We start from the raw sequence: 7,028 nt of genomic DNA, 5'->3' as shown, positions 1-7,028 counted from the left end.
TCTATATCTCTCTCTATCTACAATGAATGGATGCTCCTGAGCTACATCAGCAGAAAAGGAAATGCAAAGGAAGATGGTGGATAAATAAAGCAGCCACTGTTTTTTTTTATGTCTGGAGAAACAGAGCTCGAGAGAGAGAAAAAGAGAGAGAGAGAGAGAGAGAGAGAGAGGGAGAGAGAAGGAGAAGAGAGAGGGAAAGGCATTTTGTGTAAAGATGACTAGAAATCTGAAAGCATCTGCACCAGGTGTACGAAATTATCTGTCACTGCGTTCTCATTATAAAACCGTGTATGTATATGTGCGTGTGTGTGTGTGTGTGTGTGTGTGTGTGTGTGTGTATGATTGCTGGTGTTTTAATGGGTATTGTCTAGCATAGCAGTAAACACAATGCCATATGGACGAGGCTATAAACAGCCTGTGAAATGCAAAGTCTGATGTACTTGACAAGAAGAGGGAAAAAAAAAGATGAACAAAAGGTGAACGAGTGTATGAGATTGTGGATTACGCAATTAACGTTCAAACATACGTGGGCAAGCTCCTCCTACTGAATGTGGGCGGTGTTAACTCAGTGACCCCCGCCCTCTTCCTTGTCTCTGCTACGTTCACAAGCACGCCACTGTGTGACGTCGACGTCATAGTCGGTGCGTATGGACGGACGGATGAGATCGGACGACGACAAAATCGACGTTCTTCTACCCGTGGAAAAATGCGCTGCTATTCAAGACGACAGAAAAAAAGAAAGGGGGGAAAAAACAAGAAACAAACAAACAAACAAACAAACAAAAAGCCCAGACTTGTGTCATCATGATGTAATGGAGGTTTTTTTTTTTTTACTTCCTGTTCTGGACGCCGTACCTGCTGATCTAACATTAACCACAAATACATTATTATTATTTATTTTATTTTTTTTGGCACGTTGCGCGATTTCAAGTAGCACTTTTGTCATCGTTGAAACCTTTGCTCTCTGTCGCCAACAGCTTTCGCGGCAAGGTTGCACGTAGTTGTTTGTTTCGTTTTTTAGCCCTAACACTAATGTATAATCGCAGTAAAAAGCCCTCATTTAAGGAAGTAACAAAAGTCTAGGACCATCGGTTTTCCTGACCCAGTTCTGCCAGTATATCTGTATCACTTAAAAGAGAGAGAGAGAGAAACAGATAGAGAGAGAGAGAGAGAGAGAGAGTAAGTAGTGAATATAATGATGTGGTTGTGGAGGCGCCAGGCTGTACTTGGGATATGAGATGGGTAATTAAGGAAAGAGAAAATGCGACTTTAAAGGCGACGGGATGGAGCGTGCTGATTTGTATGATTTCCTCGCACTAGTTGTCTGTTGGTTGGTTGATTGCGATCAGGTCTTCCTAAAAGTCTGGGATGATTAATACTACACATGCACAACCACACACACACTCTCTCTCTCTCTCTCTCTCTCTCTTTAAAGCCTTTATAACAGTGAATTACTGCAGACTTCCAACTGCTACTCTGGTTAAGCTTCAGTGGAGAAATGGCGCTGTTTATTAAACCACCTCCGGGAAGAAGAACTGCACGCTATCGTGCACACACACATCCGGTGACTTTTATGCTTGTATGCACATACACAAGCACACACACACACACACACACACACACACTATGGTCTGACCCTTGGGGACTTTAATCAAAAGGATGGCCAGACCACTCCAGCACTTGCCCAAGAGTATGAGATGCATCAAAGTGAGAATTAGTTCTGCTTTTATAAAGCCTGTGGGGGTTCATCTACACAACACAAACACTTACACACACACACACTCACGCACACGCACACGCACAAGCTGCGCTCTTTGTGACAGACACATTTGAGAAGCGTTTCTTCCTGCGGTGTCTCGCGGGAAAACTTCTCGCCCCTTTCCTGTCTCTTTTCCTCCCTCTCATGCGCACACCTCCATCAGAAAAGGAAGGATTGAGCTTTTAAAGGAAGACGTCTGATAGCTTTCCAGACAGTCGGCCTGCTCCACGTTTAATCTCTGCACGTGTGTGTGTGTGTGTGTGAGAGAGTGAAAAAGTGTGTGTGTGTGATACTGTAAATACCGATACTATCCATGTCACATCTATGTCATCTCCTAATATTGTACATATCTACGGTTGTCCAAAAGCCACTGCTGTCGTTTTCTCAGCACCATTTTTCATTCAACCTTCATCAACAGAAAGGAGGGTTTGCCAAAAACAAGAGGCACTGAGAATACTTTGACATCAAAACTCGCCCAATTACCTCACCTCCTGTTACAATTCCATATTTCCTCATTGGCAAGGAATACAGTACGGTACAGCACATGTACCGACGCATCACATCATCTACCGTGTGTGAGCGAGCGTTTCATACGACACGTGAGACTCGTGTCCGACGTCCCCGATGTATGAAATATTTGCCGTGTATATCGTATAGGAGTCACATGTATAGAACATGATTGACGGTATTGATTACGCACGTCCAAAAGAAGAAGAAGAAGAAGTTAGCTGAAGGAAGCACCAAATAAATAAATAAATAAATAAATAAATAAATAAATAAAACCGTCCAGGTCTCTTATTTTGGACATTTTTCAATAATGTATTTATCCTGGTTTTACAACAGCAGCAACAACTATAACCCTTTAACCCTTTAAAGCACGATCCAAATTATACATTATGGATAAAATGAATAAAATATAGTGATTTAACAATAATAATTAATCATAAAGGATAAAGGATTACCATGTCAGTATTTGTATCGATATTGACGTATTGTTCAGTAATGACATGTTTTATTTTTCGTGTTTCTGCTACATTATTATTATTATTATTATTATTATTATTATTATTATTATTACTGCTGTCATTAAATACACTCCATGGTCACGTTCATGTCTTTCAGTGGAGTATAAATAATCCTTTTTTCAGAATTGATCCCATAACTTGCATACTTTGTACACAACAATGACACTAACATCCAAATCTACATTCCAAAGTAGTCCACGACGGCCCATGTAAAGACTTCACACACACACACACACACACACGAACTGATATGCCGAACCGAATGGCAGGACGTCGTGCGTCCCTGAGGACAGATTCTCCGTCGAGACGGCTGGACGTTTCATCTCTTTCTAAAGCCTGCGTGCTCTTGCGACGCCGCCGCTGAGGAAATCTCAACGAGCTGAACTGTCAATCATCCAAATCATACAATTTAACACCAGATGGGAATACAGAGACGTGGAAAAGCCTCGAGGACCTCAGTCGTGCCGGATTAGTGTACAGCAGAGCGCAATAAGGAACGAGCCAAAGTGAAGCACTGCTATGAAGCATTATGTATAGTGCATGCATTTGTTTGTGTGTGCGTGTGTGTGTGTGTGTGTGTGTGTATGAGTTTGATGTCTTAACTGTCCACTCAACTGTCAGCTCTACATGCATTGCTCTTTCTCTCTCTCTCACACACACTCACACACACACACTTGGAATGTCATGAGGTCAGAAGCATCACAATAAGCAGGTCAGAAAGAGCTCCACCAAGTGCAAAGGTCTTCCTCACGTCTAAACCTCTTTCCTTCCACACAAATCCATCCACAAGCTGATATTCCAGTAACACCTGGACATATTTGAAGAGCAATAATACAAACAAATAAACAATTTACTTACTACATATCCTGAAAGAAGACTGCAAAGCCTTGGGAACTGGAGTTTAACCACAAAACAAAACAAAACAAAACACACAATATAATATGATATGATATGATATAATATGATATTAGCAATGTAGCTAGCTTCACCTGACACAGCTATTAACTTCAGGTGATTGACTAATTCATGAAGTCATTACTCAGCGTCCTTTCTTAACTAGTAGCCTGTGAGCTAAACTGAAGCTTTAACACTTACCCAAGCGCTCAGGAAGGGAAAGAAAAAATCCGTCAGAAAATCCAGAGGAGTGTTTATCTTTCTTCACTCTGAGCCACAAACAGCCAGCGTTAGCCTTGATTTAGTCCAAACACAGAGCTCCAGACGCGAACTGGAGCCTGGAAAAAGGGACACAACATCAGACAGGAGCAAAAAAAAAAACAAACCAAAAAAAAACAAGACAGAGAGAGCGAGAGAGAGAGAGAGAGAGAGAGAGAGAGAAGTCGGGTGTTGTTACGGAGAAAGGAAAAACGGACAGTCCCGGAGGATACCTGCTCTCTTCCTCTCTTTCTCTTCCTCTCTCCCTCTGTATCTGTGTCTCTGGCTAATCTCGGAACGACCGCAGACGAGAAAAAGTAAAGGAGAAATGGAGAGAGAGAGAGAGCGAGTGGTCTCTTTTGTTGTTGTTGTTGTTGTTATTGTTAGTTGTTTGTTTGTTTGAAATAAAGAAGTAAACGATGTGAGGAAAGTGGGTGCCGTTACGCAGCCGGGTGACCGTTGGAGAGCGCGAGAACTCTGCGCGGCGCGCGCTGACGAGAGAGAGAGAGAGAGAGAGACAAGGAGAGAGAGAGATGAGGAGAGAGAGAGCGATGAGGAGAGAGAGAGAGAGAGAGAGCGACAAGGAGAGAGAGCGATGAGGAGAGAGAGAACGCGATGAGGACAGAGAGAGAGAGAGAGAGCGATGAGGAGAGAGAGAGAGAGCGATGAGGAGAGAGAGAGAGAGGATGGAAGCTGTGTTTTTCTTTTCTTTTTTTCAGATGCTTTCACTCTACTCGCGCGCACCTGCATTTCCCGTAACGAGCCGCTTGATGGCCGGAGGATGTATCTCTCTCTCTCTCTCTCTCTCTCTCTCTCTCTCCTCATCTCACTCTCTCTCTCTCTCCTCATCTCACTCTCTCTCTCTCTCCTCATCGCTCTCTCTCTCTCTCTCTCTCTCTCTCCTCATCTCTCTCTCCTCATCGCTCTCACTCTCTCCTCATCTCTCTCTCTCTCTCCTCATCTCTCTCTCTCTCTCCTCATCTCTCTTTCTTTCTGTCTCTCTCTCTCTCTCTCTCTCTCTCTCTCTCTCTCTGTATCTCTCTCTATCTCTTTCTCTCTCTATATGTCTCTCTGTACATCTCTCTTTCTCTCGCTGTCCTTTCGGTCTCTCTCTTTGTATCTCTCTCTCTCTCTCATTTCTCTCTATTTCTCCTCATCACTCTCTCTCCTCATGTCTCTCTTTGTGTCTCTCTCTGTATGTCACTCTCTCTGTGTATTTCTGTCTTTCTGTCTGTCTCTCTCTCTCTGTATGTCTCTCTGTACATCTCTCTTTCTCTCGCTGTGCTTTCTGTCTCTCTGTTTGTATCTCTCTGTGTGTGTGTGTGTGTGTGTGTGTCTCTCTCTCTCTCTCACTCTTTCATAGTGAGACAGCGATTAACGGCTGACATTGTTTATTTTCCTTAATCGCCCGAATGCGAATCAATCCACTTCAGAATTGATCGGTTTTACGGGTATTTAACGTTTGACTTTAACAGAGCGCTGTTGGCTTGCCAAACCAGCATCGACTTCCTCACTGCATAAAGTTACACAGGTAAAGTGCTGCGTGCGCCCGAATTTAGGGAGTGTTTAAGAAGCGTGTTAAATAGTCGTTCTCCTTGTGAACTTCATACGAATTTGAACAACTGATCGAGACGTGAAGTTATAAGAAAAGGTCTGAACACTAACTCCGCCCCTAACCCTGACCTGGAGTTCCCACATGTCCTGCACAGATTAGTGTTTCCCTGTTCCCAGTACACCTGATACACCCCCTTAACAGCTCTCGGATATGAAGTGGGCGTGTTCACCTGGAGGTAGTCCGCCGTCCATGTTAATCCGGAGTGGTCATAGAGTCTAGAGCGATCTGTCCGTTTTAAAAACATTGGTGCTCACACCCAAAGTGTACAAGATTAAACCATAAAAATGGAGTTTTCAAGAGAATCTCTTACACCTGAAGTCAAGACGGTTTTAGACCAGTGGTCACCGACGCTGTTCCTGAAGATCTACGTCCTGAAGACTTTAGCTCCAACCACAATCGTGCCCACTTGACCATCTAATCATTGCCTCGAGAAGTTAAACAATTGTGTTAGATTTTGGTTGGAGATGAAACCTGCAGGAAGGTAGATCTCATGGAAGAGGGTTGGTTCCCACTGCTTTAGACCAAGCCCTATGGATACAACACAGCCCCTATGTGCATTATACCTAGTCATCCATTTTAACTAACATTTTCATTCACTCAGCTATTTGCTTTAACTTTAGCTAGCAACCTAAAGCTTTTTTTTGTTGTTGTTTTGGCCAGGTGAATAAAAGAACAGGTATTCGAAATAAGCCCAAAGTCTAAAACTGTACAAGTACAGCATATCTGCTGTTCACACGCATTACAGTATACCCATAAATAGTCTGACTTTATCTAGTAATGAGCTTAACTTTCCATAGTACGAAGTTTGGCATGCAATTAGGCTATAAAAATCGACCTGTATGGCATTGTAGCAGTGCATGAGGACGGAAAGAGGGCAGGACAGACACAGCATATAGGAAAGTCAGTGAGAAGTCAATGTTAATCAATGGTAATCGATTCCAACCTCTCGCGTTTTAACCTACCCGAGTCGTGCCTGAAGAGTATTTTGTACTGGGTAACTTTAAGAAAGGCCGAAAACGATGGTGTAGAGTTGCTATTAAATAGATTTGCCACTAAATACTGTACAATCACGACATACAGTAAGTGAAAGGCAAGTACACTAATAAAACCATTCAAGAAGTGAATCCCATAACACACCGGGAGAGGAAGTAAGCTTTCATCTGGTTTAAGACTGAGGTGAATACCAAAAGACAACCTGTTTCTGGCGTTAAAAGCTAATTTAATTGGATCACGAGGCTTGTAATAAAATAAATAATTAAATAAAAACAAAAAAAATCAAATAAATACTCAGCATGGTTTAAATCCGTTACATCCAGTGGACGTCTAAATGTTCCTTTCCTTAAATGAATTTTAATAATTAATAACCAAAGTATACTGTAGGTTTAAAAGTGGCTGTGTTGTAAGGGTAATCGCATTTCTTTCATGTTGCTTCACGGCAAGCAAAACAAAAGTTGGAGGGGGGAGGAAAAAAAAAAAA

At 42.5% G+C, this 7,028-nt stretch overlaps 1 protein-coding gene across 6 annotated transcripts in view; it reads right to left on the bottom strand.

Annotated features, from left to right (window-relative positions):
• Nucleotides 1-4,354, bottom strand: part of LOC128604465 (receptor-type tyrosine-protein phosphatase delta) — a 424,718-nt gene extending 420,364 nt beyond the window's left edge. For all 6 annotated transcript variants that reach the window (XM_053619599.1, XM_053619606.1, XM_053619605.1 and 3 more), the window contains exons 1-3: nt 4,170-4,354; nt 3,880-4,016; nt 3,643-3,678 (exon numbers count right to left, since the gene is read on the bottom strand). The gene's annotated coding sequence lies outside the window, so the exon portion shown is untranslated. The remainder of the gene's footprint in view (nt 1-3,642; nt 3,679-3,879; nt 4,017-4,169) is intronic.
• Between the last annotated feature and the right edge of the window lie 2,674 nt (nt 4,355-7,028).

The sequence above is a fragment of the Ictalurus furcatus genome, chromosome 29 (assembly GCF_023375685.1).
Source record: "Ictalurus furcatus strain D&B chromosome 29, Billie_1.0, whole genome shotgun sequence".
Taxonomy (NCBI): Eukaryota; Metazoa; Chordata; class Actinopteri; order Siluriformes; family Ictaluridae; genus Ictalurus; species Ictalurus furcatus.
The sequence above is the reverse complement of the archived record's forward strand: the minus strand, read 5'-3'. Positions and strand labels throughout refer to the sequence as shown.